The 12,353-nt window shown below is 40.0% G+C and overlaps 1 protein-coding gene across 1 annotated transcript in view; it reads right to left on the bottom strand.

Annotated features, from left to right (window-relative positions):
* The window catches only part of DTNA (dystrobrevin alpha), a 216,578-nt gene extending 210,004 nt beyond the window's left edge, over nt 1-6,574 (bottom strand). The window contains exon 1 of the mRNA XM_063299253.1: nt 6,466-6,574. The gene's annotated coding sequence lies outside the window, so the exon portion shown is untranslated. The remainder of the gene's footprint in view (nt 1-6,465) is intronic.
* Nucleotides 6,575-12,353: the final 5,779 nt, after the last annotated feature.

Here is a 12,353-nt window from a genome sequence, read left to right as displayed (position 1 = left end):
GTTTCCTATGGGCCAAGCTACTCCCTGCTTCTTGCTCATGGAAGTCTGGATTGTATATATTGATTTTGAGGAGAATGTGATAGATTATGGCTTTTGCTTTCTCTCAACTATATAATTTTCAAGGAGGAACATGACAGATATGTCATTTTACATTCAAAGGTCTGAATCACTGCTGAAGTGCCCCAGTTTTGTACTGAAATTAGCTCCAGAAATGGTTATTCTAATCCATGATCTTAAGTAGCTGATACAAATCATGACCATTCATGTGGTGCCTTGCACAATTCAGTCACAAGACTTCTATAATGAATGGTTAAGTCTAATGTCACAATTAATTGCTATGCACAATTCCACAACTGCATATATTTGCAGTTATACTTAGCAGGTGGGAACTGACATTAATTAATAAAAAACACAGGCCAGCATTTCAAGTATAGTGATTAGGATTTTCCATGCTAGGCTTTGCAGTAGAGTTAAGCTTTTGATACTTCCTAAAGGGTGAGCACGGCATGCTTACACCTCAGAATTATGAACATGGAGTTTACTCAACTAGAAAAAGATCCTTTTAAAGTTAAAGTTCACTAATTTTTATTCTAATAAAACAGGAAAAAAATAATCTAGCCTTTTCAATACACTTCTTTGAAAAGGTACACTAACTGTGACTACTAATTTCTTCGTATGAGATTCTTTTTCTTCTTTTGCGCCACAAAAAATGTAGGGCTCTGATTTCATGCACCACTGATTATGTCAGTCTTTCCATATGGATTTGATGGCTACATTATCGTAATTATTTATTTATAATTATTATTTATAAAATAAAATAAATGTAAAAATAATTATGCAGTATAATTATTTGTTTATAATTATTTATAATTATAAATAAAAATTACATGTTTAGTATATCCTTATACATGCAAGATCTTTATACAATCAATATGTGTTTATGGTATCAGAGACATATATGTTTGTGAAGGAGCCATGACAAAGAACAGCTCACTCATATGTGATACTGAAGATACTTCTAGTTTGATGCTACATAGTGCTCAGCTGTGTATTTATAAAGGATCTCCTAGTTTAGAAGCAATTCAATGAAAATTCTTGAAAATCTTAGTATGAGTCCCTTATTCAACTCTCGTTGCTTTAACATGACTAGCCTTAGATTCTGGCTGAAGCAAGTCTGTTGGGGAACTTCCTTAGTGTACCTCACCTTGCTAGATAGGTTCTCTTCCACCCTAAGAAGACAAATTAATGACAATTTGGTATATTATGGTTTCACCTTGTCAACACTACCTGCTTTGGGACTTAACAAAACCCTGGCTGACCTAAAGCAGAGGATTTGGGACCTAGATATCCAAAATGACAGAGCCAGAGTCTCCCATCCCTTTTATAGCACAATCACTCCTCTTTTCTGGACTGTTCCTAGATATTTCTTTAACATCCTATATTGTCAGGGCAACTGGTGAAGAAACAACGCTGAGTCTAAGTTACAACTCTAGTTTCTTTATTGTTTCTACTATATACAGAATCTTGCCAGGCTAAAGATTCCTTAACCGAGCTAAAGGGAAAAATACCCTTGGAAATCTAGAGCAGTGCCAATCTAACTTTCTTCCTCGCACCCCCACCCCTACTCTCCAAGCTGTGCAAGCTGTGAGAATGCTTATCTGCCTGGAATGCGCTCTCTACTCCCACAGCTCTGAGCTCTATCACATATATGTTCCACACAGAAGACTATTTAATTTGGCCAGAATTGGGGCACTAACTATTAGGACAACAATTGGTAGATATAAGCCTCCCATATGAAAGCTGAAATTGTTTCTGTTCAGGCTCGGAGGTAGAATCTGTCTCTCATGTGCTATTAAAATGTCCACTGTACACCCAATGGTGATCAAGCTTAATACTTCCAATTGCTAACACCTCTAATTGCCACTGCAGCCAGGAAGCCATTACTGTTCTCCCAGGTGACCGCTCTTCAGAAATCTAAGAAGGGTGCAAAATTCTTATCAATATCTGCAGCTGTCAGAAACTGTCTGTTTCCTACCCTATGTTATTAATTGTTAGCTGCTAACTGTGGTGGCACTGCGGGTTAAACCGCTGAGCTGCTGAGCTTGCCGATCGGAAGGTCAGCGGTTCAAATCCGCGTGACGGGGTGAGTTCCCATTGCTAGTCCCAGCTCCTGCCAACCTAGCAGTTCGAAAACATGCAAATGTGAGTAGATCAATAGGTACCGCTTCGGCGGGCAGGTAACAGTCTTCCGTGTAGTCATGCTGGCCTCATGACCATGGTAGTGTCTACGGACAAACGCTGGCTCTTCGGCTTTGAAACGGAGATGAGCACCGCCCCCTAGAGTCGGACACGACTGGACTTAATGTCAAGGGAAACCTTTACCTTTACTAACTGCTTTAGGGTTTTCTCGCAATTTTTAAAATGCCTTTTTATAGTTATTGTATTATATGCTGGTCTTTTATTATGTTTGGTCTTGGACCATAAATAAATTTTGATACTCAAATTTGCCAAGATGAAATCTATACTTCAAGACTGTAGTGTTTAACAATAAATTAAACTTAACTGAAATCAATATAAATTAACAACAATGGCAACAATAACTTCATGAAGACTAGATAGGCAATCCTGTGTGTACTGTCCTGTGAGTAAACACACTTCTAAGCACACCCTGATAGGATTGGGCTGTTGATTGATCATATACATTGCTAAACTATTATTAGATTTGAAAGAATTACACCAGTCTAAATGATGAATCAATATCCCCATTTTTAGATACTGCAAGGATGGAAGTGTTGCATTTCTTTTAAACAATGTAATCCCCCTATTTAGCTTATTTTTCCATAGTTGAAATCCATAGAACTTAGCACAATTTTAAATCTCCATATTACCAGAAGTGTGGTTTTATTGCCGCTTGGTTTTTAAAAATATTTTATTGAAATGTTTATTATCTTGCACGTATGGATTTTATACAGTCCACATTTAAATTAGTATCTACAAAGTTCTAGATATGCAAGTAACTTCACATGTAAAACTTGCGTTAACTTTACAATCATTTTGATTTTATGCCTTCTAAAGCTCCGTGAAAAGAAATACCAGAACATTTTCCGTATAAATTAATATCTAAACCTCTAGACACTTCTTGATAGGATATACAACAAACCAATAGACATAATAACCCCAAGCTTTACAGGGACCATGGTAACCCTCATAACAGATCATTCCTAGTCTAATATAATCTATTTGGCAAGAACATTATTGATCAACCGAAACCATCTATTGCAATAGCACCAAATACCATACTAGACATAATCTCTTAATGGTCATCATTATATTATACACAAATCAATCATATTTCAATTCACCTATAACAGTATTCCCAAACTTGTCTTGATTTAGCAGATTAAGGGGGGTGGGGGTGGGAGGGAAGTTCAGCAGTCCTAAATGTTTGTTAAAAAGCATACTGGAGTTTACATATGAGTAAACTGGCATTATGTAGGTGTAAAATAGAAAATGGGATCTTACACAAACACAGAAGAGAACAGATTTGCCCATTGCATCCAAAGTCTGCTAAACCGAGGATTATTTCCAAATGTATGTCAACTGTATTTGACATCTCAGTTCCCATCTCCCTTTATCATAATTCTACAGTATCCAGAAGGCTTCAAGAAAAGTTTTAGTTAAATCTCTTATATAGATTTGTCCTATCTTCCAGTTCACCTTCCTGGACTGGTACTACAGTCAATGAAAAAACAAGTGCTGGAAACAACTTTAGAAAATATGTAATAGTCCTAGGATCAGACACTGTAGAGACTATAAATCAGATTTCAGAAGCAGGAATTAAAATGAGTAAGTGAATAGCATATACATAAATTCTGCTCCTAGAAATCTACTACCTCTAGTCACCTTACTCAGAAATAGGAATTTAACCAATATAACTCTCATTGCTCATATGTACAAAATAGTGGAAAGGGTAGATTTCATTCATATTTGACTTGTATTCTTTTTTAAGCAGCAAGAAATGAATTCATTTCAATTTTATTAACAACAATGAGCTGCAAAACAGAGAACAATAGAAAGTTTGTATTTATCTCTAGCCTATTTTATTTTCAGTGTATTTACTGACTACTATATTTGATGAACACAAATATTTCCAATGAGGTTCCAGAAACTTAAGTAATGGAGGAGATGAATTGTTAAACTGGAACTATAACCATCTTATACAGGCAAACCCAAAAATCTTTAGAGGAGAATCACATAATTTCCAAAATATATTTTGGGACCAGTTGCTCTAGCAGAGAAAACCTCTAAGATAGTTTTCAGGAACCTAACACTTTGTATCTGAAATAAAAAGCTCAAGAACTCAGTATTTTTATTTAAAATTCATTTTGAGAATAAATAATTTCTACAGCACTAACAGTGCTAGGCATCTAATGAAGTAGGAGTTTACATCTGAAAATTTGTTCAGCAATAACCATTAATTCTTTCAGTCACCAGAGGTCTTTTTCTCTCCTGCAACATTTTCCAAATGATTCTGTCGTCATTGTCATCATCATCCCCCTGCTACAACTATGCTAAAAAACAACATGCTAGCTTTCTAAAGTTATTAAAAATACTTTAGATGAAACTTTCTTATGTTGGATTGCCAAGAACTGAAAGAGTTAAAAGCTTCAAGCTACAATCACAAGTACTAGTCAACTTCACCAAGCACAGAAGAACGGAGCAAATGTACAGACTACACAGATTCGCATTGCGTAGGTCTTAATTCACAGATTAAAAAATAGACTGTATGTTTTGCATGCTTTTGCAATAAAGAAAAATCCAGTAATAAGAATGAATTTGCAATTTCACTTGCTGAGAAGATCATATAACTCGCCAACATTGTTTTTTAGCTTTAATTTTTTCAAATGTCTTTTAAATCTTTCTTGCTGACCAAGTTTAGGATTTATTCATTCCCACTGGGATCTTTAAACGCTGCACAAAATGTTATAAATGCCAGTTGAGCTGCAAACGGTTACACTATTTCTGGGGAGATCTGTAGCATATCCAGTCTCCATTCCAAGCAGCAGAAGTTTGTGAATGGGCAGGTTACTAAGCTCAGGACATAAGACGGGAATAAGATGGTGTAAAATATATTTCTGGCTTTATAGAATTAATATTTTTTTCAGATGAAGTTCAGACTTCCCAGTACAAATAATTTTAGAAGAATCTGTATTAAACCCACCAGCAAAGCCCATATACACAGCTGCAGATATGACAGGCAAAAACAAATCTACCCACAGTGACAATATTCACACACTCCTGACTGCAGACACTTGTCTTATATAAATCTGAGCCCAAATGTATTATAATGCTATCAAGCTCTTAAAATGGAACATACTGCAGGGAGAATATCTCCCTTGAATTCCAGAGCTGTTTCTCTTATGCTCCAAGATCTGCATCTTATCACCCAAACACTGAAGTAAAGCAAAAGTCCAAGAGATGATGTCATCACAGGCCTGCATGTATTCCTGCCTGAGTATCTCACCACACGTATCACATACAGAGCACCTCTCTTCACATACAATTGGACGCCTTACCAAGCTTTGTAATGAAATCCAGAGTGCCCACAAGGATCTTTGATGCTGCCCCAAAGCCAGCATTTGTCACAAGACCTGCTCATCTCAAGTTATCACTCGTTCAATTTGTCCCCTTTTTATTTCTCCCTCCTGAATGTGCCTCCACTATTTTTTTCCTTACGCAAGGGGGACAAACTCTGCTTAGCTTTCCTGCCACAAGGGAAAGAGGAACCAGCAGCAAACCAAATGAGGTTAGTTCTTGGCTCCTTCTCCAGTTTTCCTTCCTTCCTTCCTTCCTTCCTTCCTTCCTTCCTTCCTTCCTTTCTTTCTTTCCTTTCTTTCTTTTTCTTTCTTTCTTTCTTTCCTCTTTCTCAAGCTCCCTCACTCACACACACACACACACACAGGCAAACCAGGTGAAAGAGGACAGCATCTCTAAACTGGCAACAGGCTGAAATTGCCCCCTGTCCCGCTCCCCAGGTATCCCAAAGCTATTCTCACCAACACTGTGGTGCATTGCAACATATGAAGGCTGATTTCTGAATAACAATTATTTATCTCTCCCAACACCATCCCCCCAGTTCTAAATTCCACTCTTTGCAGTAGGAAGCGCCATCCATAATGGAGACTTGAGCATCCTTGACAAGACTAGCAAATAGGGTAAAAGGATCAAATGGAGGGAAATATGAGGGCTGGATAAGTGAAGGAAGGAAGGAATTGCTACCTCCAGAAAAGCCCTGTGGGTGGCTGGCTTCTCCTGCTGCTCTTGCTGCTGCCTCTGTCACAACCGATCAGCTGATATTTACCTGTGAGGTAATGCACACTCTGTAAGGTCACCGTGCACCCATTTGAACCCTGTACAAAGCAGGAGGGGCGCACAGAGATCCAACTGCTTGGTGTTGCCGCTTACCGCTCTGAAGAGGGGAAGATGTACCGCGCACAGGCTGCTGCTGCTGCTGTTCCCGCTGCTGCTGCAGCTCCTGGCACATGCTGCAGGTGTCACAGCTGAAACTGCCCTGCTTCAGAATGTACTCATTTTGCTTCTGCACATGCCCAGAGCACCTCGTGCAGCCCGAATGAGCATGTGCCAAGCTCAAGCGCATGCTCAGAAGGTACCTGAAGTCTCCGTGAAGCCATTGCCCTCATCTAGCCCTTTGCCCTGAGTTCCGCGGGAGATCCATTCACTTTGCCCAAAAAGCGTCCTAGTGATGCGGAAGAAACGGAGGGACAGGGAGGAGCTGAGCAGTGGAGGGAGGGGAGCTGAGCAAAAGAATGACGTATTGCAAAAGCAGAGGAGCAGAGCGAGGGAGGAGAATCGGCCAAGGGGATTCGCCCAGGCGAGGGGGTCTGGCGGAGCACCCTAGAGTTTGGAGGGGCTGCGCAATGGCGCGGAAAGAGAAAACCGGTTGGGGAGGGAAGGGCGGTATTGGGGGGACGCGGGGGACGGGGCAATAGGAGGAAGATGTACGGGGCTTTTTCAGGGGGAGACACAGGAGTTGATGAAAGATTGGGCGACAAAGCTTGGGCTGCATCTGAAAAGAAGCGGGAGGGGAGAACAGACCCGCGATAGATGTGGGAGACCCAGCAGCATAAAAACCCTGCGAGTTAAACGAGCGGAAGGCCAAGTGCGGGCGGGTGGGGTTGCGCCGGGTGAGCGGCGCCAGGTTTCAGGTCTCCCGTCTGGGCTTCCAAATCCGGCACAAAGAGAAGGGAAGGGGAGCCCTGAAATGAGACATCCCGGGAGCCCCCTACTCTCCGCCAGGAAAAGGGGTCGGTTCCCCAGTCCGGGGAAAAGCGTCTCTCGGTTCCATTTACACGTCCGACTCATTTGTTTTCCAGCCCGCGTTCGGTGTTTTTTTTCGCTCGTCCTTGCCAGTCAGCAACGACTCCTTGGCTAATGTCAGAAACTCTGGCTCCAGGAAGGAATGGTGCCATTAAGGTGCCTGCCCTGTCTGACCATAATAGCTTGATAACCCTTGAGGAGACGTCATCGTTTGGAAAGAATCAGAGAGCGAAAAGCGAGGGGGGATTATATCGATGGGCAAAAACGAATTGGTGAAAGAAGAACGGCACCTGCCTTACACTGGCATGGTTTTGTTGGCTACTATGCATTATTTGAGGAAAACTAATACAAAAATCATGACAGGATCTTTCTCTGAGGCTGCTCTCCTTTCCCAGCAGAATTTCAACCACTCATGTGAGAAGGACAGGATGTGTGGTCTGTGTGGCTGATGGTAGATGGAAAATGTATGCAAAGCTACCTTAGTACCTTCTAGATAGAAATACAGGATATAAATAGATGTAATAGCAACAACTTCACGTTTTGCATTTCTCATGTCCATCATTTAAATGCAGAAAGGCATACTGGCCAGCCTGTATACCCTATTGTAAAATGACCATCCCACATCTACAGCATTTACAAGTGATGTATTCCAGGATAAAGTATTTTTAACATGCTTACAAATCTTTTATTGCATAGCTGTCCTGCCTTAGTGAATTTTATGAGGGATCAAGACTATAACATCTTCCATTTATAGCACATGTGCACACACTCTTGTACATATCCACTTTTTCCCTTGCTCTTCTGTTATTTTCCTTCCCAGAGAAAAATCTTTTAAGAAGATAGAACTGTGAAGGGCCTTCTGATTAATAACAGGAAGAATACAGTTTATAAGCACCTTGTCTGAGCTTGAAAAATGCTGTGAATTAATATACATGGTCATTAAAAAAAAAAAATAACGGTGATTTTTTTTTCTGTTAGCAATAAACTACCAAATATCAGCACTTGTACCTCTTATTGCTTTGTACCACAGATGATCAGTGTAGGAAAAGCCATCAGTATGCACTAGTCCAGAAGTAAGACCTGTTTAGGGAGATTTGTGTTATATTTTTTGAAGGATGCATTCCTTCCCTCCCATAACAAACTTTGGACAAACCTTTCATGCCTACCTTGTCCTGTGCAGACTGGCCCTATCAGACAGAAAAGTGAAGCATTCACCCAAAGCCTGTTATGGTGGAAGTCTGGGGTAGGAGTTAAGGTGCTGGCCGAGAAACCAGGAGACTGTGAGTTCTACATCTTTCATAGGCATGACAGCTAGCTGGGTGACTTTGTTGGGGGAGTGGGGGGAGGGAGGGAGGGGAGGGGAGGATAAAAATCAAATAATAATCCTTTCTAAAAAAAAATACAGTCCCAGTATATCTTCACAAGTAGCTTAGCTGGAGAGATGCTGTCCTAAGGCCACTTGTTTGGTCTAGTGGTTAAGGCAATGGGCTAGAAACCAGGAGACAGAGTTCTAGTCCTGCCTTAGGCATGAAAGCCAGCTGGGTGACCTTGGGCCAGTCACTCTCTCTCAGCCCAACTCACCTCATAGGGTTGTTGTTGTGGGGAAAATAGGAGGAGGAAGGAGTATTTGGTATGTTCGCCACCTTGAGTTATTTATAAAAATAAAGGCTGGATAGAAAATAAAATAAATAAAAATAAAATAAATAATCATGAACCCAGATCTCTCTGGTTTCAATCAAATACCTTAACAACTAATTTTGCTGCTTTGCTTTAATATTTTCCTAAGGAATAAGGATTCCTTCAGAGTCCTAGTCTACAGCATTTTTAAGAAGGTTTAGCTGCATTGCCAGATGGCAAAAAACAGGTAACTGCATGCATTCAACATCGTGCATTTTAAAAAAAATCATACAGTGGTTTATCATCCTACGGAATTTCTTGTTGATTGTCAGGCACAAAAAGAAAAAGGATAGTTCTACTTGGGATCAGAACTTTAGAAATATTTATTCTCATAACTTATAAGATGCTTTCTGACCCAGCAGAGAATATTGGTATTTCAAAGTTGAATATAAAACTATTAGATCTTCATGGATGGAAGCCATTATCACTCTATCAGTTTCAATGAAATTGCCTGTACCAGTAGGAATCTTTTTGCAATGCTTTTGGTAGCAAGCTCATAGACTTTTTTTTTTGTAAAACTTTCTTCCCATTCTCCATTGCTTTACACATTGATCTATGAATCATAAAATTCTTTGCTTCCTCACAGCCGTTGCATAAAGTGAGAACAGACAGCTAAAGCTGCTCATTCTTTTCTGATAGTTGCCTCTAGATACACTGGACTTAAATTCTTCTTGGAGAAGGTGGCACTGATCTATTTTACTTGGGCAGAGGATTAGGAAGCCATCATCACATGGCTAGAAACCAATAGGCATGCTTTGCAAACTCAAATCCAATTTTGTCTGATTGTTGTCATACAAAAACCAATCATCTGATCAACATAAGCTTGTTTAGCCTAAAGACCAGAATTGTAAATGAGGAGGTGCGATTGCAGCCTTCAAATATCTAAGCTTGTCATGCAGAAGATGGAACAGAATTGTTCTCTGCTGCTCCAGAGAGCAGGACTTAGTAGCAGTGGACAGAAATCTGCAGGAAAGCAGATTTTGACTAAATAGGAAACATCCTAACAGCACTATTCAGCAGTAGAATGTAATATCCTAGGATGTGGTAGAGTTTCCGTTGGTTGAAGAATTTAACCAGAGGCTAGACAGCTCTCTTTCCAGGATATCCTACATGGCAGATCTTGCTCTAAGCAGGGAGTTGGTTGTGGGATAGGCAAACTGGTGCCCTCCAGAAGGTTGTACCATCGCATCCATTAACATTAGCCAGCATGTTCAATGGAAGGAAACAGTGGGAACTATAGCTGAAAATAGCTGTGCTTTCTAACTATAGATCTCAAAGGCTTGCTCAGAATTATTATCCCATGACAGTAATCAAAACATTCCAACATTCACCTCTATGACAAGACACAGGAGTGCTTTTGAAAATGGAAGGGTTCATTTTTTCAATGTCTTCCCAGACTCAGTTTTTTCTCACTTTTGTTCTAGTATAGTTATTGGAGCTACAAATACACTCTGACTGCTTACTGATGTTACTGTAATTCATAATTACCATACCTTGTTTGACGTGTACATCATAACATCTCACAATATTTGGCTGTGTTATGAATTTAGTACTACTTTTCCCCACAGCTTGAAATGTAATTCCAGATGAGATTCTGGCCATAAATAGTTGATATTCAGCAGATTAGGTGCACAAAACCACCTGCTTTGTAGGCATGTGCACAAAGTTTTTTATGTTAAACATCCAGTAAGGGAATATTTCACCCACCAAACACTATGTCACTGATCTGAAGTTAGCCATCTGTGAAGAAAGGATCATCAAAGGAGGTTATTACCCCCAAACAATTAGGTAACAATTCATCAAGAGGCCCATCCCTATTTCCTGTGGCCTGAACAAGGATAAAGGCTTTTTATTACACCAGATGTTAATGAGTGAAAAATGTGCCCTAGCTAACAATGGTTCTGTGAATAGCCTCTTAACAAGGTGACCATCATTATATGTACCTCTTCCATTTCATTTCCTTCTGAACTCACTGCTTCAGATATGGATGACAGAGACTACCTGTTTGTTTTCCCTTTTTAAAAATGCAGTGTGAGCCATTGAGAAACATCACCTACACATGCACTCACATACAGAGACCTATTCTGTGTGCTTTCTCAGGCATGAAGCTAGAATCTAGTAATATTCCTGGAACTGGCTCATATTTAACACATTAAAATGTTGGAGAATAGGAAGATATTTTTTTATTTGTTTTAAACTATTTTTTTTAAAGTACCTTTTTCAAAAAAGAACACTTGATATTTAGCTGGTTAACACCTTGGTTCTGATACTTTTCTGGTTTGCCTTAATTTCAGATCCATCTTATCTATGCTCTGATGGAAAGTCTCTGATGACCTAACATAAGCTAACAGTAATACTTCATAAATACTACACATTATATGAAAGTTAAATGCAAGGCATGCTGCTCTGCCCATATGAAAATGAGTGTCTGATGCTATGCATTAAAAGGATCTTGATAAAACCATTGCTTGACACTCAGAAATCTCACTCTACAGGCTTCAAATACTGAATTGTGAAGATGAAGAGATACAAGACCAAGTGTTAAGGAAGACTTACATTTTGAATTGCCTCCAGAGTAATTTTGCCAAAAGATTTGTAAGCAAGCCAGTTTGGTCTAGTGGTTAAGGTGCTGGGCTAGAAACCAGGAGACTAAGAGTTCTAGTCCCACCTGAGGCACGAAAGCCGGCTGGGTGACCTTGGGCCAGTCATTCTCTCTCAGCCCAACTCACCTCACAGGGTTGTTGTTGTGGGGAAAAGAGGAGGAGGAAGGAGTATTAGGTATATTCCCCACCCTGAGTTAGTTATAAATATAATAAAGGCAGGATAGAAAATAAATAAATAATAAATAAATAAGCTGGACGCTACTAAATTTACAAGGCTTCCTAGTGTTGGCTTTGTCATATTTTGATCAATTGCAAATGGGACATTAGCAAATGTGAAAGGCTTAGTGCCCCCCCCTTTTGTGTGTGTGTGCCTTCGAGTCATTGCTGACTCCTGGCGAACATCTGGAACTTGCAGCTTTCTTGGCAAGTGGCTTGTCATTGGCTTCTTCCTAGGGCTGAGACGAGTGATTGGCCCAAGGTCACCCAGCTGGCTTTGTGCCCAAGGCAGGACTAGAACTTGTGATCTCCCATCTAGTACCTCAACCACTACACCAAATTGTTGTCTTTAGCCCTATTAGTATCAAACACTATCAGGGAAGGGGAATGTGCAGCCCTTTACGTGTTGCTAAGCTGCAACTTCCAGCATTTCTCATTATTGGCTATACCAATTTGGCATTCTGAAAGTTATTGTTCTGCAGTATCTAGGGAACCATGGGTTCCCCGACCCTGTTCTAT

Source organism: Candoia aspera, chromosome 3, assembly GCF_035149785.1.
Source record: "Candoia aspera isolate rCanAsp1 chromosome 3, rCanAsp1.hap2, whole genome shotgun sequence".
In the NCBI taxonomy this organism is placed as follows: domain Eukaryota; kingdom Metazoa; phylum Chordata; class Lepidosauria; order Squamata; family Boidae; genus Candoia; species Candoia aspera.
Note: the sequence above shows the minus strand (reverse complement) of the source record. Positions and strands in the feature narration are given on the sequence as shown.